The sequence below is a fragment of the Saccopteryx bilineata genome, chromosome 7 (genome assembly GCF_036850765.1).
Source record: "Saccopteryx bilineata isolate mSacBil1 chromosome 7, mSacBil1_pri_phased_curated, whole genome shotgun sequence".
NCBI classification, from domain to species: Eukaryota; Metazoa; Chordata; class Mammalia; order Chiroptera; family Emballonuridae; genus Saccopteryx; species Saccopteryx bilineata.
Window position 1 is genome coordinate 108,321,208 of NC_089496.1, and position 23,997 is coordinate 108,345,204.

Consider the following 23,997-nt stretch of genomic DNA (forward strand, 5'->3'; position numbering starts at 1 on the left):
GAGAAAGCAATCAATGAACAACTAAGGTATTGCAACGAAAAACTGACGATTGATGCTTCTCATCTCTCTCCATTCCTGTCTGTCCCCATCTATCCCTCTCTCAGACTCTCTCTGTCTCTGTAAAAAAAAATATATATATATATTTAAATATATATATATACACACACACACACACATGCATATGCCAGACTGAATAAGGGAATGGGGTCAGAATGTTAGCAGGTACTGGGCTCTGGGCATCAAAACCAAGTTTCAGGTCCCCTGGGTGGACAGCAGCAGCAAGCTGTCTTCCCTGACCAGCCCCAGGGGAGTGGAGTTGTATTCATTCATTCATTCAACAAGGCCCCGTCTGGTGCTCACGTCGCACCTGCAGGGTGACAGAAACTTCTCTGTCAGCCACAGACCCTCCTCCCAAGGAAGTGAAAATTACTAGATTGATGAAGCATGAGTCCAATAAAAAGCAGGACAAGACGCAGTAGAGGCAGAGTACCTTTTAAAAACAAATAGCAGCCCTGGCCGGTTGACTCAGTGGTAGAGCGTCGGCCTGGCGTGCAGGAGTCCCAGGTTCAATTATCAGCCAGGGCACACAGGAGAAGCACCCATCTGCTTCTCCACCCCTCCCCCTCTCCTTCCTCTCTGTCTCTCTCTTCCCCTCCCGCAGCCGAGGCTCCACTGGAGCAAATTTGGCCCAGGCACTGAGGACGGCTCTGTGGCCTCTGCCTCGGGCACTAGAATGGCCCTTGTTGCAACAGAGCAACACCTCAGATGGGCAGAGCATCGCCCCCTGGTGGGTGTGCCGGGTGGATCCTGGTCGGGCACATGTGGGAGTCTGTCTGACTGCCTCCCCATTTCCAACTTCAGAAAAATACCAAAAAAAAAACCCCCCAAAAAAACAAATAGCACTGTAAATCACTGGGCCCTCGGAGGTTGGGACATGGGCATCCCCACCTTTCCGGGGTGAGAGTACAGCCATGTTGGGGTCTCTCCCTCCCACACGCTGGTCGGTTCTCTGCCCAGGCACTCTTGCCCACTTCAATTATTAATAAAACAACAAAACAGGTACTACAGCCGTGATGGTTATGAAGTCCAAAGCCCAGCGAGTGCCCAGCGGTGGCATCCTTGTCCATGAGGTCCCAGCACACAGGGCTGGCAAAGCACTGCTGCAGGCCGGGTCCTCGGCCCCGGATCTGGCCTTGCCCGGCGGCTGGAAGGGATTGGAGGCACAGGGGCCCGAGAGGCAGTCCTCCTGAGCCCCGTGGACCACAGCTCTGGGGCCAGCCACACTTCTTGAGCCCACAGCGGGTCCCCTTCTGCAGAGGGATTAGCAAAAGAATATAAGTTTCACCCCCAAAATCTCAGTAGAATCCAACTTAAAAGTCACATGCCTTCCCCAAAAGGGAGTAAGTCAACCTCTAGGGAGGGAAACACAAAACACAAACTGGGCAAAGGTCTCCTTCTGTCCTCCTTCCCCCTCTCCCCTTGAATGGTGTGGGCCTCGAATGCCAAATTAACTGCCCTACCCACCATCTTGCCCGTGTGCAGAAAAATATGCACCCTGTAGCCCAGCCAACACGAGAAGCAACCAAAGTGCCCGCCAGTCGGGGCAGGGTACCCAAGCGCCCAGACATCCACGCAGAGGAACAAACACAGCTTTTCAGAGGCCCGCAGGTTCCGATAAGTACTGACAGAAAACCACCTTCCGGTCCAGGGCGGTGAGAAAAACCCAGGATGGGAACAATGGGCGCAGTCAGCTCCCCCTGGGTCTACCTAATAATAACTGTGACAACACTACAGAAGCCCCTGGAAGAAGACAAAGGACACTTAACATCAGTGGTCTCCAGGGAGGGGAAGTGGGTGGCCGGGAACAGAGGTGGGGGTCAGGGGGCTTCGAAGAATAACATTTTGGACATTTTGAAATTTGAGGTATGACCTATGCAAAGAAATATATAGTTTTGAATATGTGTGTGTGTGTGTGTTTATAATATATACATATATCATGCTAGTCTCTCTGGCTAGAGCGTCCTCTCTACTTTCAGCCAGATTAATCACCTCTCAGACTCCCCTCTAGTGTCGCCTCCTCCAGGAAGGCCTCACCCACACCACAGAATGTGAATCATAGGAGCCTGAGATAAACTGGCCGCAGTGTGTCTGTCTCTCCCAGGGACTGTGGGTAAGCCCTGTGTCCCCAATAGCTGGCATGTAGAGCTGCTCAGGAAATGTTTGCTAAACCAAAACAAAAAAACACACACATTCACCATATTCAGTGGCTCACCAGCTTGAGCGCAGAGTCGCTGTCTTGAACGTGGGATCATAGACATGAACCCATGGTCACTGGCTTGAGCCCAAGGTCGCTGGCTTGAGCCCAAGGTCGCTGGCTTGAACAAGGAGTCACTCGGTCTGCTGTAGTCCCCCGGTCAAGGCACAGATGAGAAAGCAATCAATGAACAACTAAGGTGCCGCAACAAAGAATTGATGCTTCTCACCTCTCATCCTTCCAGTCTGTCTGTCCCTATCTGTCCCTCTCTCTGTCTCTTTCTCTGAATCACACACACACGAAAAAAAGTTTTGCAGCCTCCCTCTCCTGCGTGTGGGGTTTTCCACAGCTATCAAAATTGTGTCGTTAACACTAACTCGAAGCATGGCGCTTCCTGGTCAGTCCATGGAGGGGCTGGGCTCGGAGCCATCTGGGTTCCACGGAATCTACCGTCCCACAAAGTCCTGCACCTGACCATGCTCACACCTCCCAGAAACCTAGATACTCATCAGAACCCCCAGGGCGGCCCTTCTCACCCCGGATCCCAGGAAAACCTCAGCGCAGGTCTTTCCCTACGGCTCCGTGTTCCAGGTTCTGCTTTTAGGAAAGAGCCCGGCCCCTCACCGTCAGTCAGGACCTGCTGGAAGGCAGCACCCCTGCAGGCCAGCACCCTCCGGAACAAGGAAGCCTGAGATCCCGAGCACACGCAATGCGCAGGGTGGTCCCAGAGAAGTCAGACAGGTATGTGACACTGGGCTCCTAAACAAAGGCTATTTTCTAGCAGAACTCAGCTAACAGGCAAACCCTATCCACGCCCTGAGCTACGCTTTTCTTTCCTCATGACTGCCTGTGGGAGTCAGAGTCCCGGCCCAAGTCCCACACTCCCTAGGGTGGCGGTGCCAGGCAGCAGGGGAGGAAGGTGGGATGTCCAGCTAAGTTCAGACTGACCACCAAGGGTTCCAACAGGCATGGCGCACGTCACGGTAAGTGCCGGACAGGATGAATGCCACTGGGCAGGGGACCGAGTGAGCTGTGTTCCCGCTTCAGGAGGTAAAGATCCGCAGAGATGTCCTGAAGGAGGTGGCGTGAGTTCAATAGCAAGAGACAGGGTGAGGGCATCCCAAGAGGAAGCCAGGAAGTGACGTGTCCGACACCCAGGAGGTGGGGGCCGGGAGCTGAGGTCCTTTCCCGGCTTCTGGTGGAAGGATCCCCACTCTGCTCAAATGAGCAGGTATCTGGCGGAAGCCGGTACCCCTCCCAAGATCCCAGAGGGAGGGGCCCTGCCACACAGGCAGCCCCAGGCTGCCCCCCGCCTCTGCCCTCTTAGTCTCAGGGTCCCCCCGCCAGACCTGTTCTCCCTTCCCTGGCGAGAGCACCACACAAACAAGCTGAGCCGTGAAGCGCACAGGCCAGTAACTGACGTGGCTGAACAAAGTCAGGTGTCAGGTGACCTGGGGGACGCTGGCAGGGTGACCCAAACCTCCCCCTTTCCCAAAATGGCAGCGTCAAGGTCCAAACCCGCAGATACAGTGATTTCTATCTCTTAGGTCACCAACGGCCCTGCTCTGACCCACACAGCCAACCCAGCAGGCCGCCAGACAATACAATAATTGTGTTCTCCCTCGGGAAGTGGGGAGTGGCCACGCTCAGCCCCACACGAGAATGTCACGATCGTCCCGGACTCCCGAGTTACAAATATGTGATCCAGGCATGTGCTGAGCACGCGCTCACCACGTGTCTGCGTGGCCGCGGGAGCACAAAGGCACAAGGGCCAGGGACGGCAGAGGACCGAGCGCTACGGAGGGGCGGTCAGAAGAACACAGAAACGCTGCATTCAGAACCATGACTGCTTTATTATCCCCTCGTTCTCAAAGAGCTGGAGTGGAAGAAGGGACACTCCCTGACACAACAAGGCCGCAAAGCTGCGCAGAACGGGGGGGCAGAGGGGCTGCCCATCACCTCCGAGCTTGTCTACCTTAAACTCAGGACATGGGACAAGCAGCGGCTTCAGAGTCGCTCTGGACAACGGAAAAAAAAAACTGCAATGAAAGCCACCCCTGCCAGCAGTCCACAACCACTGACCAGTCAGCTCCGTCCAACCCCTGGCTGACCACCCCTCACACTTTACTTGGGCACACCACTTCCTGGCTCTGTGCCTCAGTTTCCCCACTGGTCACAAGGTCTTTTTCACCTCTAGAAACCCAGGCCGGCACACCTAGCACCAAGTAAGAGAATGGACAGGTAGAGCCATTGGTCTGGGCATCGCTGGGTCTCCCAGATTCGACCTCCATGAGGAGGGATACCCACGTCAGGGCGTCTGAGACCAAGGGCACCTCGGGTGGAGACTGACGCCCAGGAAGCCTTGGGAAGCGTCAAGAGGGGACCCAGAGTTGCCAGGAGGAAGGCCTGCAGCTGGGGCAGGTCCCCCAGCATCTCCATGCCAGTAGTGAGCGCAGCCCAACTCGGGCCAAGAATGAGAATAACTGCATCGGGAACCAAAGCTGAAACTCCAAACCACCAGCGTTGCCTCCTCCGGCATCCAGGGTCCCCATGAGGGAGGGAGGTGGCGGGGGGCCCCAGGGGGCACACTGTAAGAATATTATACAAAGGCGGTAAAACAATGTTCCTCCAGATACTACGAGGAGGGTCTGAAGACAGGCAGCTTCCAGGAAAAGTGGGTGGCGTCTTAGCCTGCTGGGGCCACAGCAACAAAATACTGTAAATGGGGGCAGGGGGGCTCATAAACAAACATTTATTTCTCTCGGCTCTGGAGACTAGGAAGTCCAAGATCATGGTGACCACAGATTCGGTGTCTGGTGTAAGGTCTCTTCCTCACTGGTGGTCATCTTCTCTCTGTGTCTTGGCAGAAGGGGTGAGGGCTCTCTCTGGGGTCCCTTTTACAAGGGCACTAATTTCCATTCGTAAGGGCTCCACCCTCATGACCTAGTTACCTCCCAAAGGCCCTACCTACCTAATAGATTCAAGCTGAGCATGAGGTCTCAACACACGAATGTGGGACACATTCAGTCCACAGTAATTAGAAAAAGAAATACCTTTGGACATCGAGGGTTGAGGGTCTCAGAAAATGAGCTGCCAAGCTTTTGCGTGTCCCTCTGCACAGCGGGAGGATGAGGCCCACAAGCGGGGCAGGCACCCCTGCTGCCAGCTGGGACCTGCAGAGGACACGCCACACTCTCGCTGGGATGAACACCAGAGTGCGCGGCACCTGTCTCAACAACGCGGTTTTCACTCGGTGGTTCTCAGTATGGTCCCAAAACCCACAGCAGCAGAGGCAGGAGCAGCCTCACCTGGGAACTTGTTAGAAGTGCAGTTTCCACCCCAACCCGAGACTAACTGAATCAGCAGAGTCTAGGAATGGGGTCCAGCCATCAGTGTATGAACAAGCACCCCCCCCCACCAGCCTCTGCCCCCACTCATGTGATTCTGGTGCGCTCCCAGGGGTTTGAAAGCTGATGTTTTAGTGGATTTGGTACCTAGAACCCTGGTAATTGGGAGGACAGTTTTGCAGATGAAAAGAACAAGGGTCCACCAAGCTTGAGTCTCCCGCAAAAGGCCGTGAGGTCAGTAAGGGGTGGGAGGCCCGGGCTCTGCTTTCAGCACTTCCTCCGGGCCAGGACCTGGGATCCAGACAAAGATGACCTCGTGCTTGTCCTTAAGGAGTTCCCCCACAGTCCCTGGAATGCACCCAAACATACAAGCATGGTCAGGGACCCGTCTGGAGCGGCTCGGCCCAGCAAAATCAGGGGCTAGACAACCTTGCCTCAGACATAGAACGGACTGACCAGTAGGGAGGGGTAAGCAGACAAGGAGGCCACGTTCTGCTACAAATCTGGGAAGGCAGGAGGGGCCTTTGGGGAACGGGACCTGAGGCCCAAACTGCTCAAGTGCCGCTAACACGGCAGAACGACACCGAGAACCCCACAGTCTGGCTACGGAAGTGAAATGTGTGTGAGACTCACAAGGAAATGAAAAAGTCAGCAGACTCCTCACCCCAAAAGGAAGGGAAGAAATGGAGCTGAGCGACGAAAGCCAAGGTAAGGGGGAACTGACATCAAATATTCGGGGGAATGTGAGAAGAAAAACTCAGCTCTTGGAATAACATAAAATGCCATTTGGGGAACCTTTCTCTTTACCTCCACGTGCCCCACGTGAGTCCACATCTGTCTCAGAGAATAAGCTAGAAGACCCTGAGAAGGATGTTTTCACTTACCCTAAGAAATCTTTCTCTACCACCAGCAGAAGCTATCTGCTTTTGCTCCAATATCAGCCAGACTGCCTGTCAAGATAATTTAAAGATTAAATCTTTCTTGTAAAAAAACAAAAATCCTGGTGTATCTGTTAAAACCATGGAGGCACTTCTGGCCCAAGAAGGTTAAACCAGTGAAGCGTCTGAGGGACTTGAAGCGGGGGGGGGGGGGGGGGGGGGGGGGGACTGGAGGGGACACAGAAAGGGTCCTAGGGCACTTAGCATTGAGTGGAAGGGACCATGGGCTGACACTGGCTTCCAGGAGTTAAGGGACCGGCTAGTAGCACTGTTCTCCCAGAGTGGGGCCCTGTGGTTACCAGGGGAGCGGCAAGAGGTTCCCACTCAACACTGCCATGGCCACTGCTTGCCTAGTACCAGAGAGAGGGCCAAGACGATCTGAATCCGTCTCCTGAATGGCTGGTGCCTCCCAGGACGGCAAACCCCGAGACCTTCCCCAGCCAGGCAGGGACCATGAGTGAGCGAGCCCTGGGTGGGAACCATAAGGACTGCTGGGGCCATGCCCCCTAGGCCAGATGGCTACTCAGCTGTGGCAAAGGCTGTCCAGGTGTGTGGCCCAAATAACACCGAAAATCTTCCGACTTGCCAGGCAAAGCTGAACATCCAGAATTCTGTCTACCATGCCCTCGTGTTTCCTTGTCACCCCAAAATACAAAATTCATAAAGCATCATGGGGGCCAAGCAAATCACGTGTGAGGCCCACATCTGGCCCCCAGACCACGCCGGCGCACCCTCCGGTCTCCCAGAGGCTGAAACTGCCCAGACGAACTGCGTGCTTCATCTGGGTCTGAAGTGCGCCATGCAGACGTGCCAGCACCCGGTGCCCCCGCAATCATGCACCTCCACCTGCATCCCTGCCGGCTCACACCAAGTTCACCGAAAGCCTAAAAAGGACCAGAAGGCTCAGAACGTCTGCAGTCCCCAGCACATCAAAGCTGTACCATGAAATTCCCAGTCCCCCACAGCGCGGCTGGCCTTCCCACGCATGTACTTGGAGAGGTGGCCAACCTGGTTGGTTACCTTGCCTGGCCTCGTCCAGTACAGGGCGGGCAGCGGCATCATGGGCCTAGGGTCTGCCCTGCCCGCACCAGGAGAGCTCCTTCTGGCCTCTTCCACAATGTGGGCTTAGGGAAGGAAGACGTTTCCCTGCCAAATACTTTAAACAAATGCAAGAAAGCCCAGCAGATGGAACAGATGATGCTGGATCCCTGACGCCTACAGATGGCTGGCTTTGGTCGGGTCATCGTGAACAGAACAGCTGCTTCCTCAATCACAACTCCTGCACAGAACACAGGACTCTGTTTTGATGGTTTTCTATGCGAGATATAGAAACGAGAGGGGGGTTTCCTGCCTTTTATTTCAAAATAGTCCGGACAAATGAAGACTTCTTGTACCATAACAACACATTCAGAGGAAAAGCACGACAAAGTGGGTTTTCTTAAATGTCAACCCGCAGAGCAGCCGGTCTCTCTGCCCACGAGCCGTGACGAAGATACGACTGGTGAACCCATCCTGAGGAGCGCGGCCCCGGACGGGATCGCACTGGAGGTTGAGCAGAGACAGGTTTTGGAACAGATAGGTTTCTCATTCTTGCAACTGTATGTTTTTATCCTCATTGTACAAGGAGTGAGCACTGTCTCAGCTGGGGTGGTTCATGCAGACTGTACCCAGGTGAACCCAACAGCACACACAGGCCCAGCCGTTCCTGAGAGCAGGAGCAGGCCAGACACGACAACACACTTAAGGATCACGGCCAGGTCCAAGGAACAGAATGTAAACCCATGTTCTCCATATCTGCCTTCCTACTGCACAGTGACTCTGCCCCTACCAGTGTCCACAGAGACTCCGACCCAGAGACTATCTGAAGCGAGCGAGGCCAGAGCCACAGTCCGGCCGGCTCCGGGCTGGTCAACAGCGGAGGTCACTTGAAGGAGAGGGTCATGCGATGCTAGCTAGCCGAAGGGCCTGAACTCACCTTCCTTCCTCATGCCACCCAGTAGCCACCATTTGAGTGAATAAAGCAGTTCCTTATCGGCTGCCCACAGAAAACATGGCCATTGAATCCTCAAAACAAAAAACCTTCCCATCCCAGCACGGAAAGAACAATGGTCTCACCCACCAGGTCCAGAGGATCCAGAACGGAGCACATCTGGATTCTGGAAAGTTCAGATTTCTGTGGGTTCCCGCAGGGCCCAGGGAGTAGACATAGCCAACATACACGTGCAGAGGGGAGGGCAGTGCCGGGCACAGCAGAGCTGACGAGGCCACTGGCCCGGGAGCGGGGGTCCCAGGCTGGAGTGGCAAGGCTAAGGGGGTCCTCACTGGTCCCCTGAAGTTGGCAGCTGTGGCCATTGTCACTGAAGGTCAGGGAGTGTGGGGGGGCAGCTTCTTCACTCGGGGGCCAGGCTCCCTCTGCTACGTCAGATATTTCTCCATCACCCCCGAGTCTGTGAACTCCTCCTCAATTCTGTGTTGAGTTTTAATTTAAATGCTCTTATAACTGTGTTTGTCAATGATAGCACAATAAAGTTGAAAGAAAAACAACCGGAAGATACACGCGGCTGGTGGCTACCACGTTGGACAACACGTATCGGGAGGACAGCGCATCCGCATCCAGAGGAGTCAGCACATTTTTCCTGCAAGGGGCCAGGCATTGCGGACCATGTGGTCTCTGTCTCCACTGCTCAGCTCTGCTGCTGTAGCAGGAAGGCAGCCAGAGACACTGCACACAAACGCCACGGTGGTGTGCCAATAAAACTTTATTTGCAAAATCAGGTAGTGGGCCGACATGGCCTGTGAGCTTAGTCTGCCGACCCCTGACACAGAGCGCAGAGCTGGGAGTTCAAATCCCAGGACTACTACTGCCCACCAGCCAGATGGCCATAGGCACCATTACCTTACCGCATCTCAATTTCTTCTTCATCGACAAAAAGAGAATCATCAGAGTATCTCCTTCTCAAGTTGACTGTTAAGAATCAAATAAGAAGCCTGTCGGATATAACACACGTAGTAGGGTGCCAGCACAGAGTAGGCATTCAGAAAGTACTTGCAGGGAAAAACTGGGTAGGTAGGGGGTTCTCCTCCTCCTCTGACTCCTCCTCCTCTGACTCCTCCTCCTCCTCCTCCCTAGCCTATCTGCTCCTCCCTATCTGGTGAAGTAGACACTATTAGAACCGGTCTACAGAGAAATGAAGTGGCTAGTTCAAAGTCAAATGCGACTAGCAGGACTAGCACCCAGAGCTTCCATCTCCTGGTTCCATGCCCCAGCCCCCTCTTCCTCAGGCTCTGCCAACTGCCATCAGCCCTGCCCACATCCTGCCTGCCTGCCTGGGCTCCCTATACTAGCTTACACTGTAAGAGGCTCACTCCTTTGGAAGGAAACCATTCAGGGAAGAAAAGGGGACACGTTTCTTCCAGGCTCTAAGATGTTGTGCTCCCCTGGTTCCTGTTCCGTCCACCATTCTAAGAAGCCCTGGTCGCCACCACTGACCACAGAATGGCGGTCATCTAAGGCAATCAATCAGCAGCACACCATGGGAACCCCCTCACAGCTGGCGCCCCCTTGACGGTCCAGGGTCAGATGAGGTGTGGGGGCTGCAGACCCAGATGAAAACCTCGCTGTTACCCTTCACAGGTCCTCCAACCAACAATAAAAACAACGCTACCCTGCCCTGTGATCGGGCCACAAAGGGAAGTTCCTTGCAGAGTTGTACAATCTTCACATAAGCAAGCCCAGCTCAGAGGTGAACTGAATGACAGTCTCTTTCTCCCTCCATTCAGGATGAAGCACCACCCGCAGCCCCGGCAGAAGGAGACATGTCTTCTTCCCCGTGTCCTTAGTGGAACATGCCAGAACTGTTCCCAAGCAGAGAGGCGCTCAGGATACCGTCTTCTCCTCCCACGCCCAAAGACACCATCAGCAGAGACCACCAGCTGGTGTAACTGCAGCAACCAGAGGTTGTGGCCCAAGCAGAGGCCAAATCCGAGACGGCAGCCAGGCCCGCAGGGAGAGAGCTCCTGGGCCCCAGCGCTGTCCTTCAGCCACAGCTCGGGGCTGAAAGCCAGGCCCTCTGTCCAAGGGCACCTGAAGGCTGGCCATGCCTCTCACTGCCTTCTACAAGGGACATCACCCAGTCACCCCCAGACCCCAAGGATCCCCCCGGAAACTGCACAGGAGCTGCCTACTTGGTGGTTCTCTCATAAGAGCAGGGGACAAGCTGGGCCAGGCACTGTCACATGTTCAAAGCCAGGTGGGACACCAGCTGGCCGGGCGCACCTCAGAGCCAATGCCCCGCAGGCCCTGCATTCACGCCACTGAGTGGAGGGGCTCTGGGCCGCGTCCCGCAGCAGTGAGGTCCTCCTGTGCTTTTTCTGTAACGCCCAAGGGTCATGCCTGGACCCCACACAGGTTGGTTTATTTTTTAATTGGTTTTTGTTTTTCAGGCAAGTCAGGACCCGTTGAGCTGTGGCCCATCACAGCCATTGGCAGCCTGGGGGTCGGCCCACTCCTGGCCTGCAGCCCCCACACCCCTTTCCAGTGAGTGCACCCTTTAGCCTTTCCAGCTTCCACCAGGCCCGACCTCCCTGGTCCTCCTCTCTCTCCTAGGTGATCTCCCTGGGAATTAGATGAACAGGGAGGTTTGTTGCCAAAATGAAGGCCATTTGCAATTAACTCCCTTCTCTACTCAGGACTGAATGCTGGTGAGCAAAGCCCTCCAGGGTTCACAGAAGAAGACGCCCAAGAGATGGGCTGCTGAACCACTGTGACCCTGCTCATAGGCTCGCCGTTTTCCTCAACTCTCCTCTGCTGGGCCGGAGTCACGTGCCACTCAGCCAACGGGGCCTGGAATCCGGCTGGCATAGGAGGGCGTGGAGGCCGCGGGAGTGCCGGGCGGGCGCCAGGAGGCAGGTGACCCGGGCAGAACATTCTTGCGTGTTTGTGTCAGCACGCTGAGAACACGCCACGACAGAGCCCACAGGGCACCGATGCTCCTTCTCAATCATACCAACGTGGTTACTAGTTTTTCTTGTGTGTGGGGGGGAGGTATTTAGTCGTACACTGAATCGGACTTTTGTTTCAACTCCCGCAATGCTGAAAGGTTCTGTTCATCTGGTTCTCTCGTCCCAGCGCGGCCACAGGCAAGAAACTTGGGAAATTCTCAGGAATCCCAAGTGCCCCAGCTTTAAGCAAGAGCTTTGACTGAAAATAAACAAAGACCACATCCCGTTGGCCGAGGAGATGGCACTTGAAAATTCTATGCGTTGGGAAGTAGCCCTCCCTCCAAAGAGGTCACCTCAAGGTCAAAATGACTAGGTCCCTGGGCAGTGTCACCAGAAGGCAGACCCCCTTGAGAAGAACATTCCCTTCTCCTCACACTTCCTCCCCAGCATCCAGCGGGTGACTGACCAGCTGCCACCCACTTCGGCCCGTACCCTGCCCTGGCTGGCCGCCTCTCTCCTAGGGCATGCAGTGGCCTCCCAGTTGTCCACTCCAACCCTGCCCTGCACTGCCCCTCCCCAAATACCGTGCCTGCAAAGGTGCGTCAGCACACGGCTCCCAGCCCCCAGCCCTGCAGGGTGATGCCCAGACGCCTTCACCTTGCACCCACTGCCATCCTAACCTGGACCAGCCCAGCTCCCGGCCCATCGGCTTCTCCTCACCCAGGCGCCCAGGTATGGGCTACTCTCAGCCACCCGCTGACCCCCAAGTGCCCCCCGAGGCAGTCTCACGCTGCACACACCGCTCCCTGGTCTGGAACACCTGCTCCCTAGGCGTCAGCCAACTAAACGCCTGCTCATGGGAGGCTCGGGAAGCCTTCCCTTCCTCCTCCCTTCGGCTCAGTTCAAACGACCTTCTTTGACTCCCACAGGACTGTGGCCTCACCAGTACCTTGGGCATAGCACACCTCCATCATATTTATGACACCTATGACACCATGCCTGGCACGCAGTAGAAGTACCAAACAAAAACAATCGTGCTCTGGCTGTCCTGACACAAGTCCGTGAGCTCCTCACACACAGGGACCTGGCTAACTCCTCTCTGCCTTCCCTGGGGCCCGGCGTGCACAGGTGTTTACTAGATACGGACTGAACTGACTTGTGCCTCGGGGACGCCAGCACAGCAGCGGTCTGCGCTCAGCACAGAAACCATGACGCACCTAGACAGGCGTGGGGGGAAGGGGGATTTGGTCTCATCCACTGGGACCAGAGGCAGCCCAGATGCCTTGGCCACCTTCCTCAGACAGCTCCTCAGCCACAAAGCTGTATGATATCCAAGAAGAGTCTCTCTCTGGACACCCAAGCCCAGTCACTTTGGTGGGTCCTCTGCAGAGGCCTCTGTAAGATACATCACAATCACCTGCACCAGCCCCCCCCCGGGGGGGGGAATGCCACAGCCCAGACTCAGGGCCCCGCCCAGAACCCAGGAAATAATACCAAGTCTTCCCACCCACTGGCCTTCACCAAGGGAAGCCCAGCGAATACTGAGGAGGGGACAGGCCCTTCCGTCTGTCATATGATCAAGGGCTCATTTCAAAAGCTTACATGACTTCTAAGCTCATCCAATAAGAGCTTCTGCTCCTGAAGAGGCCACTGGTCATGCTCAGGTGATGAAGGGGTCCAGAGGAAGCTGGGATCAGACCCCAGGAGCAACAGTCAGCCAGGCTGGGGGCGGGTGTCCTAGCTCTGACCACACAGCCTGCACAGAGAGGGTGCTGACCACAGGTGTAAAAGGCACCCTTGCCAACTAGAAAAAAGGGACAAAACCAAATAAAGGTGTCAACGGCAAAGAATCTAAGAAGAATCCAAAAACGGACCTCCACTCTCAGTCCAGACAGGTGTGCGGCCATTCAAGATCCCAGAGACCCGTTCACGGGAGCTCGCGAGAGTGCAGCCAACACTTCGAGGCCGCTTCCTGCCGCTGGCAGAAATTCCATGTTCCGTCTATAGGCCCAAACACAATCACTTTTGATTTGATAAATGGATTTTATTTCCTAAAAACAAAGCTTAAAAGATTCCACCAGTCTTAGCTCTGATTAAGAGACACAATGCAAACTAAATTGTAACACGTGTTTCCAAGCCTCCCCCCCCCCCAAAAAAAAATCTGTAACTCATCTGAGAACGCTGGGCAACACAAGGCTCTCCCTGCCTCAGTCAGACCCGTCCAGCCAAGCCCATCTAAAACTGAAGTCCCCTCTGGCTCTGTCCCCCAGTCCTGCCACCCACTGGGGCCGTAAGCTCACTCCTATCCTTGGCTTTGTCTTTCCACCTGTCCTCCCAACGCCATGTGCCTGCCACAGGCTACACAAGAGGACCATGGATGTTTGCTGGACTCTAAGTGTCCCCACCATGGTCTCACTCAGTAACCCAAACCCACGGGCTGGGTCTGCCAGCATGGCCCTAGTCCCAGTGAGGGAACCCAGGCTGGCCGACAGTCACCTGCCCAAGGGCAAACTGTCCGCAGAGGGCAGGCCTCAGATTTGAACCCAGGCACCAATTCTAGAGCTCAAGGCTGCGCTGGCCCTGAATGTTGAAGACGGGATGCACTCTCACTCTGCCCCCAGTTCCTCTGCGGTTCTGCCCTAGACCTCGCAGCACCAACCTCTGCCCACTGGCAACCCCGCATCCCTCCGCACGCCACTTCGCCCTCGCCTGGGGCTTCTCAGACGGGCTCTCTCTCAGTCCTCCAGAAAGAAAAGGGAGGCACCCAGCAGGGTGGAAACCCGAGGCCAAGGGGTTTGCATAGCAAATAAAGTCCAGTAAGTTGGCAGCGGTGTGCCCACCACCTTCCAGCCAGGGACACCAATTGTTTGATGGCTAGAGGGGCTTCAAGGAAGGGGGCTCCTGGGCCCGGCCCCAGGACCATGCCCCAGAGGGCCCCTACTGCATTCGCACCCCTGCCGCAGTCTCCAAGTCACAAACACCCCCTGGCCCCTGACCCCTCTCCTCACCCAGAGCGTGGACGCGGCCGGCTACAGAAGACCTTGTCTCTACCTCCAACAGGCAGGGAGGCCGCCTGCAGCCAGCAGATGGAACCTCCCTCCACTCCCAGGCCCCCGGCCAACACGAATGCCAGAGCAAGGGGAATTCCAGGCACAGCCCGGGCCTCTCCCAGCTGGGCCTTGTCCGTCAGGGCCCTTCATCCAAAGGGCAGCCCAGAACGAGGGTGGCCTCCCCAGAGTGCAGGGCGGGTAGGCAGCAGCCCTAGGACCCAGAGGGGCTGCCACCTTTATTCAGGGCACTGCCAGCTGCTGGGGCACAGAGAGGCCCCCCACAGGCCCATCCGCAGCCTCTGCCACATGGCCACCCAAGCCCATCCGGGCAGTAGCAGCCTGCTCCCCAGTCCGTCACTGCTGGGGGCCGTCCCCCAGCCTTGCTCAGAGCAAGAACAGAGCCTCCTTTGCACTGGGACAGGGGCTGGACAGAAAGGAAGCACATTGTGGCGGACTGGGGCCACCAGCCCGGACGAGCTGAAATGCCACCATCCCTCGCCCGGGCGGGACCTTCTTCTGAGCGGCACTGCTCTCAGTAGGTAGAGCTAGTCCCTCGGCCAAAGGCTGCACAGAAGGCACAGAAGATTCAATCAGCTAATGAAGCAAGGTGCCCAGCTCCACCAGAGCCACTCCAAAGGTGCCCAATCAATGCCTGCCAAATGAGTGCAGGAATAAGACAGGCAGGAGGAAATGAAGGGCTTCCTCTGCCCACTCCATTAGGCCTAGACCCAGGCCCGAAGAGGTGACAGAGCCTCATCTGCCCACCATCACCAATGCACAGAAGAGCAGATGGACAGACCTTTGCTAAAGCTACCAAAACAGTTGTCCTCGTCAAGCTAAAACAGTTTTAGCATGGTCCATTGGGACTCAGTTTCCCCTGGGGGATTGGATGAGTCTGCACTAATTTCAGCAACCTCCGGGATCCCTGCTGAGCAGGTGTGGGGAGGAGGTAAAAAATGGGATGGAATGCCAAAGCCAACCAAGATGGCACATCCTCCGCCAGGCTGAAGAACACTGCACCGTGATCACTTGCCTTTGGGTTTGCACTACAGCCCGCCGGCCTCTGGACCAAGAGCAGGGCTCAAATCTCACAGGAAGAGACCACAGCGCCGGAGCAGGCAACACAGGAGACACAGCTCTGGTCCCTCTGTGCACTGGCCAGGTGACCTGGGGAAAGTTCCCGGACATCTGAGGGGTCGGGTTTCTCCTCCGAAAGGTTGTGTCAGCAGACTACAGATCTGTTAGCACAGCCCCTGATCACCACTCAGCGAGGTGTAATCCCGAGTGTGCCACAGGAGGACCAGGCGACTGTGTGACAGTCGCTTCCCAGCGAGGTGAAAAGGACCAGCTCCTCACTGAGAATCACCCACATGCACCCTGAACCCAAACTGCATCTTCCCTCCTGTGAACCCCAGAGAGATACCATGTACCCAACCTGCAGAAGGGATGAGAGGCTGAACAGACCAGTGGAATGGTGAGGACGCGAGAGCTGCCCGAGAACGACCCCAAGACAAGAGGCTGAGTAACACCCACCATCTCCATTCAGGAAAGAAGGTGGCTCAGAGGGGACGGGCAAGTCCTGCATGAGGGGGTACACCCCAGACCTGGCCCAGCAGAAACGGGAACTACCGAGATGATGTCTGTAGCGGGCACTTCACCCAGGGGTGGGCACCTTTCAGATCCTTCTTCACTGAGACATGGCAGTGGAAAGTTCCAAGAGGGTTTATCCCACCCCTGAACAGGAAGGTCCTTAATCCCCCAAGAAGTGAAGCGAGATGTCCGTGGGGTCTGTTCCAGCCCTCACTCCTCAAGTCTGTGATGCACACGTGAATCAACACGTGAATCAACGCCGAAGCTTTAAAAATACCAATGCTGGGTCCTACCTCGTCTAAGGTTCTGATGTAACTGGTCCTGGATGCCACCTGGGCATGTGCGGGGGTTCTGTTTTTGTTTTCAAACCTCCCCAGGTGATCCCAACGTGCAGCCAAAGCTGAGAACAGAGCCACTGCACTCGATTCTACAAACTCAGCCCTGTCCACAACCTCTTCAGGGACAGAAAGGGCAGAAGAGCCAGCCAGGCAGGCCTTGCTGGAGGTGGGTATCCTCACCCCACCCCCACACACAAACCAGGATCACCCTGCAAAGAGCCATCTGTCTGAGACAGAATGCAGGGCCCCTGCCGGGCCCTGGCTGGGGTGTACCAAGTTCCCACACGCTGGAGAACAGACAATTATGTTTAGTTATAAGATTACTTCAGGCACACTAACAAAACGTGTCCTAGTAAACCAACCTGGGGTGGCAAGTATCACAAAATGATTTCCTTGGAGACATCTGAAATGACAAATGCAAAAAGAAAAACCCAGTAAACCAAACCACAGAATGCTAAAACCCTTGTTTAACAACCTCTTTGACTAGAAAATGGCATCTGAATAAATGGTGACACTTCTAGTGGCTGCCAGATTTATTTCCCTGTTTCCCCCAGAAGGTCACTGGGAATGATTATATTTTCTTGTGAGTCTGCCTTTCGTAAGGATGAAGCAAAGCATTTCAAGTCTTCCCCACGGAGGCACTGACTTTGGTCCTATGGCAGCCATAGAACCCAATCACACCTTTAATAAAAAGGAAAATTAAAAAAAAAAAAAGCTATAGGACGGGGAGGGGCCAGGGAAAAGGCAGTTAAAACTTCTAAGTTTCCCATGGTGTTAACAAAAATTGATGCTTTGAGATAAAACAGAACCCATGCCTCTGTCTGATGAGCACACCGATTGAAAGCACGAGGCACACAAAGCAAGACAGACCTGGACACAGCTACTAGCTTCTAGGCCTTCCAGCTGTGTGGCCTAGAGCCAGTTACTTGGCCTCTCTAAGTCTCCGTTTCCTCAGCTGTAACTGCGGGATTGCTTTAAGAATCAGAGAGCGTATGCCAAGTCCCTGGCCCAGGGTGGACCTTCAACGACCAGTGAGTGGGCCCTGCTGTGATTCTTTGAATGATCTGCACCCATTTCGGCTGAATTCCTGCTGTACCCAGCTTTGCATGGTCCTGAATCATGGGAGTTGGCTGCAGGAGAATCTGTGTCTGTTTCATGGGAGAAGGAAAGAGAGAGAGAGAGAGAGAGAGAGACAGCACAGTCAGGAGTCAGCTTGCCTTGCATGCTGGGGTCAAATGGGCTGTTTATCAAAATGGTCTGCTTTTACCTCCTTAGAGTGGCCTTGTGGAAAAGGTCCCTCCAGGGGACGATAGATGCCTAAGGGGCACTGTTTCCACAACACTGCGGCCTCTGGCCAAGCTGCCCCCTCACCCCCCACCCCCACCCCCACCCCCCACCCCCACCCCCACCCCCACCCCCCACAAAGGCTCGCAGCCCCACAGCAGGAGAGAAGGAGAGCCATTAGAGAAGCCCGGGTGCCTGTCACACTTCTCCCTAACCCCTGACGTGATGTGAAATTCTACAAGGTGGACCCTTTGAAATGCAAAATCTTCCCCAGTCCTTCAAATGTGTTTTTATTTTCTCGGGTTCCTAAGGCTGCTTTCAGACCCACCCATCAGCATTTCCCCCTCTCAATCGACCTACATTTAACAACAACAAAAAAAAGAAGAAGAAGAAGAAGAAGAAGAAGAAGAAGAAGAAGAAGAAGGGGGGGGGGGGAGGCGGCGGCGGCGGCTGCAGCAAAGACGTCTCTGTTTTTTGAAAAAGCTCAAGTATCTCCAGTCGCTGCAGGGAGAGAAAAAAATCTTGTCCTCAGCGCCAGCCTCCCGGCATCCCCTCCTCCAAGACATCCTGAAGCCAACTTTCCTCTGGAAGATTTCCTCCCATCCTGACCCACGCGGCACTAACTCTGGGGCTGATCACAATCGCCAAGAACTTTCTAGAGACAAGGATCTGGTGCCCTCTGACCCCCAGTTCAGAAAGGTTAAGACAGGCACCCCCCGACACCGTAACCTGCAATTTTCGAAGCCCCTAACCTTGATCCAAAATTGTGTGCACAGGAGGTTTGGATTAAACATCAAAGAAGAAGTTACCTTTAACACAAAGTTGTTTAGCAAAGAAAATTACTTCGCCATAAGAAGAACCCTAGGGGACGGTAAATTGCTTTTGAATATCGACTTTTCAGTGGCGCGGTCATTAATCATCTTAATGTAAACTGCGCTAAAAAACAAAACTTTTCTAGGCAAGCCTCCGGGTTTATTTCCAAAGTTCACATCCCTGCACGCAACGGAACCGCAGTTAATGGAGTCAGCTATTACAGGGCAGTCCCCGACCTTGGCCCATAATAAAGGTGATTCAGCAGTGTAGAAGGAACCTTCATAAAGGAGGCAGGAAGCGTACTGAGAAATTAACCGGACAAGGAGAGTCAATGACTTTGGAAAGTGGATTCATTGGGCAAGTTTCAACAGCAGCCCTCCTGGGATGATCAGATGTTTCAGAAACGAGCTGAGAGGGAGAGCAGTCAGTGTAGCTCAAAGCAGCACCCTTGGCCGGGCCCTGCTTTGGAGGGGGTGGAGAGTAAGCAGGAGCTGGACAGGCCCAGGAGAGTGGCGCCCAGCGGGGTTAAACTGCACTGAGCCCCGCCAGACTCGGCCATGTGCTCCGTGTTGGCAACACACCGGTTCTTTCAATAGAGCAGACTCTGACAAAAAGGACAGCTGCAGCAGAACGAGAAGCCAAGAAGCGAAAACCTCGAAAAAGCCGCGAGTTTGAGATTCTCCTCTCAGGTTAAGGGGGGGGGGGGTCACCTTTAGGGTTTGCAAGAGCTAATCTATTAAAGTGTCCCCCTGGCTGGATCAATTAAAGAGAGCCCCTCCACATCTGGTTTCCATCTAACACTGAAACTTGTATTATCAGCATATTACATAACAAACGATGCCTGCAGGTTTCTTTTATTACACATCAGAGAGGTGTGTGTGGTGCTGGTAATGATGGGGGTTGTGCTGATCTGAGTATTTGCTTATTTCAGGCTTTTTTTTTTTTTAAGGGCAAGAACAAAAAGTCTTCCATACAGTATGAAATTCAGAAAAGTCACACTGCCCAGATAAAACATCAAGTGAACCACCTGACCATGGGTCTGGCCCTGCAGCCTTCAGGGCCCACTGCCACTCGCCGCGAGCAGGTGATAAGGGCGTGCTTTTTTATAAAGCAATGCAAGGGTGCACCCGATTGCTCCGAGGCGTCCTCTGCTGCCAGCTCCCGGATTTTACACGAGGCTCCCTGCTCTCCAGCCTCCTGCAGGGGAGGAGAGCTGCCTCTTCTGTGCTTCCAGCGGGCGCCCGCTCCCTGAACCCACTGAAAGGACAACCAGCCCACTGAGCTTCTTCAGAATTGCAGACGGAGGGGCCAGGGCACAGCAAAGGAAGCGACGGGGGATACAGAAAGACTAAAAGTTAGGGACAAAGATAGCCTAAGAAATAACAACAGGGCTTCCCACAAAATGTCAATGTAGTGTCGCCACCATGTCGTCAACAAGGGATTATCTCAAAGCTCTTTCCAAAGACCCTAATGAAAATTCCAAAATGCAACATACCTGAAGCTGCAAACAGGAGGGAGCAATAATTATCCATCAAAACAATGGCATGCCCTTCTTGTCCTGCCAGCCTCTGAAAGCTCTGATACACTTCACTTCCGTGGCAAGGGTACTGCTAGCTTTTATTTAAAACTTGTCTTGGATGTTAAAGTGACTGCGCATCAATATGGGGGGTGAGGGGGATAAGAAGTCCTCGGCACCATGATTTGAACCAGTCTTAAATCCGTCTTGTTCTTTGGATGGGGCATTTGAGAGAAAAACACAGACCTGCCCCAAGCCTCTCTCCTTCACTTCCCAGACTGGATCAGCACCCTCTTAGGTCTGCAGGATGACTGGCAGCATCCAGACCTGAGCCAAGTGCAGACACGGGGGTCAAGGGATTTGAATCCTGAATTTAAGACCCAAACCTTCTCCCACTAACATGGGCCTATCAACAGGGACAACTAACTGTTTTCTGTTTATCTAGTTGTCCACAGCAAATGGTGGTGGAATTCAGTATCAAAACTGTAACTAACTGAGATAAGTTACTGTGAAGTGGATAAATTAAAATGAAACCAAAACCTAGCCAAGGCATGAAGGGTGAATTTCACCCAGCCTGCTAACTCCATTCCTCCCCCAAGTCCTCAAACCGGGTGGCATCTTTTAACCCGGAGTCCAGAGCAAGGAGGGATCCCCCTCCCAACTGGTGGGAACTGCTAGAAACACATATGCTCATATGTCATTTGGAAGTCTGCTAATATGTTGTAAGAAGCACAAGACGCTTGCCTGGTTTACCAAGCCAATAAACAATGCCATTCCAACTCCTGCAGCAGTCAATAGGAAACAGTCCCTAGTCTCCACCATCCACCAATTCAACAAACATTTGTTCCTGTTGAACAACCGTCAGCCTGGCTGTATCTGCACCCGCTCCGGCAAGGCAAGCGCGGTGGCGGTGGCTGCGGCGGCGGCAAGCAAGTCCTGCCCAGGGTCCCCGGCACGGCATGCAGCCGGGGGCCACTTGCCCAACACTGAGTCCGGAGACTATAACGTATGGAAGACTCGGAGTGTGGCCTATAGGAGGCAGAATCCCATTCATCAAATGCTGCAAAGAGCTGTTCTTTGTTCACCATCGTTCGAAGTACAGTACGTGTTAATGAACCCGGGCGGTCAGATGGAGAGAGCCCGGCTTCAGGGGGCGTCCGGGGGCGGAAGACTCGAGCAAGGCGACTCGCGCGACTCACTGGGACTCTGCTGCCCTGTCCCGCGCCACGAGCATTGTTCCCCAAGTCTGCGGGCCGGGGTGGGGGGGGGTGGGGAGCTGGGGGTGCCGGAGGTGCCACTTGAGGCAACGTAAAACGAGGGCCCTCCTCAGACCCTGTGTATGCTCGCCTCCTCCCTCCCCGCCCCACCAACTGAAACCCCGAGAGGGGAAGCGGACTCCCACGGGTTTGCAAATCAAGGACTGGCAAAAATGTGATTCGACCGGTGTGCCCGTGCCGGTCGGCCCTTCTCGCCATGTGCAAAAGCCATGCCGGCGCCCCCCACTCTGCAAGCCCCCTCCGCGGCCATCCCGCGAGCTTCGCCCGCCAGGGACTGAATACCCCCTCACCCGCAACGTGACCGACCCGGCCAGTCCAGCAGCCATGGAGCCCGCCGCTGCGAGTCCGCATCCCGGGGGTGGCGGACGAAAACTTCCGTGAACAAAAGAGTTGTCTGCAAACGATGCGGGAAGTTCGGGGCGAGCGGGGCCACCCGGGGCTCGGCGCCCTGGCCGCTGCCGCAAGCCAGGGCTCAAGTTGAGACGCGGAGCGAGGTCACCCGCCGGGCGCAGCCCGCCCCGAGCCCTCCCCGGGAAGCGAAGACTTTTCCGCAGGGGCCGGGCTGGCTCATTCCCCTGGCTGCGCTCTGACAAGTCTCATGCCTGCACCACGGGAAGAGACCCGGCACCCTAACAAACCACCCAACGCGACACAGGCCGGAAAAAAGGAAACCAGCAACGTAAAAATAAAATAATCTAAAGAAAAAAAGGGGGGGTCAAGCCCAGCACACGCGCGAGAATGGCTCCCCCCAGCCGGCAGTCAGAGCGCACCCGGCAGGGACCTCCGCTCGGGACCGGACCCCCGGCCGCCACCGCCGCCCGGCCCGGGTCGCTTACTGTGCGCGGCGGGGCGCTCCGGGCGCGGGCCCCGCACGGTCGCCGCCGGCGCTCGCCAAGTCGTCCGGGCTGCCCGCCGCGCGTCCGCCGCGCGCACGCTCTCCTGCCGGCGCGAGCGCTTTGTACCGAGCAGCTCCCAGGGCGGAGGAAATCGACTTGTCACTTCCTGAACTCTTTGCAACTCGTCCCTTTACGCAGCCCGGGCCTGGCCGCCCGCGCCCGCCGCCGCCGCGGGGCCGCCGAACGCGGCTGCGTGTCGCTGGGACCGGCGCGGTGCCGACGGCGTCCCGGGCCCGGGCGGCGGCGGCGGGCGAGGGTGCAGTGCGCGCAGCCGCCGGTGGGCGGGGAGTGGGGGTGTCGCGGCGCGCCGCCGGCGGGGCTAGAGGGCGTCCTGCGAGCTGAGCCGCGCGCCGCTCGCCGCGCTCGCGCCTGCCGGGGCCCGGGACGCGGGAAGTGGCCCCGGGCCGGGGCCGGGGGCCCCACGGGAGTCTCCTCCCGCCCCCCGCACGAGCCGGGACTAAAGGACCGGGCCGCGTGGACTTCAGACGGGCAGCTTCCGGGTTGTTGGGGTTTTTTTGAGGTTTCAAAAACACGTTCATTTCAGGGGCGAGCTGGGAGGCGGGGGAGGGGGGTCGTGTTAGTGTTGTCACACTTGAGGAAACTAAAGCGCTAGTTTCCTAACTCCGGGCGTTGATCGAAATAAAGGAATGTGTACTTCAGAAGCCACATCCCAAATACATGCAACTGGTGAAGGAAGGATTTGTGGTTGCTAAGCAGAGGCAGAGCATGTTTAGTTCTGTAACTTAGGATGTTGACTTAAGTTCAGGAATGTAACCCTGATAGAATAAGCAGAGTATTTTCATTGTGCGGCTCACCTGGGGGAGGGGATTGTTTCCCTTGTGAAGTGAAGCCCTCGACTTCCCATCACCGCTGCCTATCGGTGTATGTAGGCTATTTTATTGACCTTGTATCCAAAGATCTTTTTTTTTTAAAGTTTTTTTTTTTTTAAAGAACTCCCTATGCCTGTTTTGTGTTCTCCTTTGCCAAAAAAACAAAGCACCTCATTACTTTACATGGATTGTGTCTGCACCATCTGAATGGTTCTATTCATAAATCAGGAAACTTTTTCTGTTGCTTCTAGGAACATTTAATTGGTTTTAATCCAACGTTTCAATCCCAGTATCAAACATAAATGAACAATTAACTTTTTGAGCTTGTGTGCACTTAGGAAACTATTATATTTCATGGTTATTGCTGAAATATTTCAGTTTCTCATCACACTGGACCCATTCTTTTTCAAAAAACCATGAGCTAACATCTGCTTTCACACTAACTACAGCTCAAGCCAGTGATTTCTGCTCCGAGATTAGGGTGAACAGCAAATCACAAGGATGTCTGCTCATTCAAGTAGGTGATGTGGGACAGAACCCTAAGGAAGCCAAAATAAGCTAATATGCAGAATACTGATACTGATATCCTTATTCACAGACATCGCTTTAAAAATCCAATTATCAAGGGCCAATTTTGAAAGGAGCGAGAACCAAGTCTTCCTAGGTTGAACAAAGAAAGCCACGAGGGATAATTTGGGAATGTTGTTCCATTTCCCTAATGACATCTTATCACAGTGTCACCTCAGCCTTTGAGAGCTTTAAGGATAGTTTAATTTACTTTTTATTAGGAGGCCTAGAGTGACTCCTGCTGGCAAACATTCAGTTTATTCCTGCAATTACCAGTTCATCAGGTCAACTTAAAAAACAAAATGCTGGGGTCCGGAGGCTGGAAACAATTATTGCAACCATTATTCTTGCTTTCA

The 23,997-nt window shown here is 54.8% G+C and overlaps 1 protein-coding gene across 3 annotated transcripts in view; it reads right to left on the reverse strand.

The window, feature by feature from the left end:
• FAM53B (family with sequence similarity 53 member B) overlaps positions 1 to 22,698 on the reverse strand; it is a 109,612-nt gene extending 86,914 nt beyond the window's left edge. Inside the window, exon 1 of one of the 3 annotated variants that reach the window (XM_066239651.1) lies at positions 22,185 to 22,698. The gene's annotated coding sequence lies outside the window, so the exon portion shown is untranslated. Of the gene's footprint in view, positions 1 to 2,272; positions 2,318 to 21,654; positions 22,023 to 22,184 lie in introns of those variants that run through there. The other 2 variants (XM_066239657.1, XM_066239658.1) reach the window with 2 other exon arrangements.
• Between the last annotated feature and the right edge of the window lie 1,299 nt (positions 22,699 to 23,997).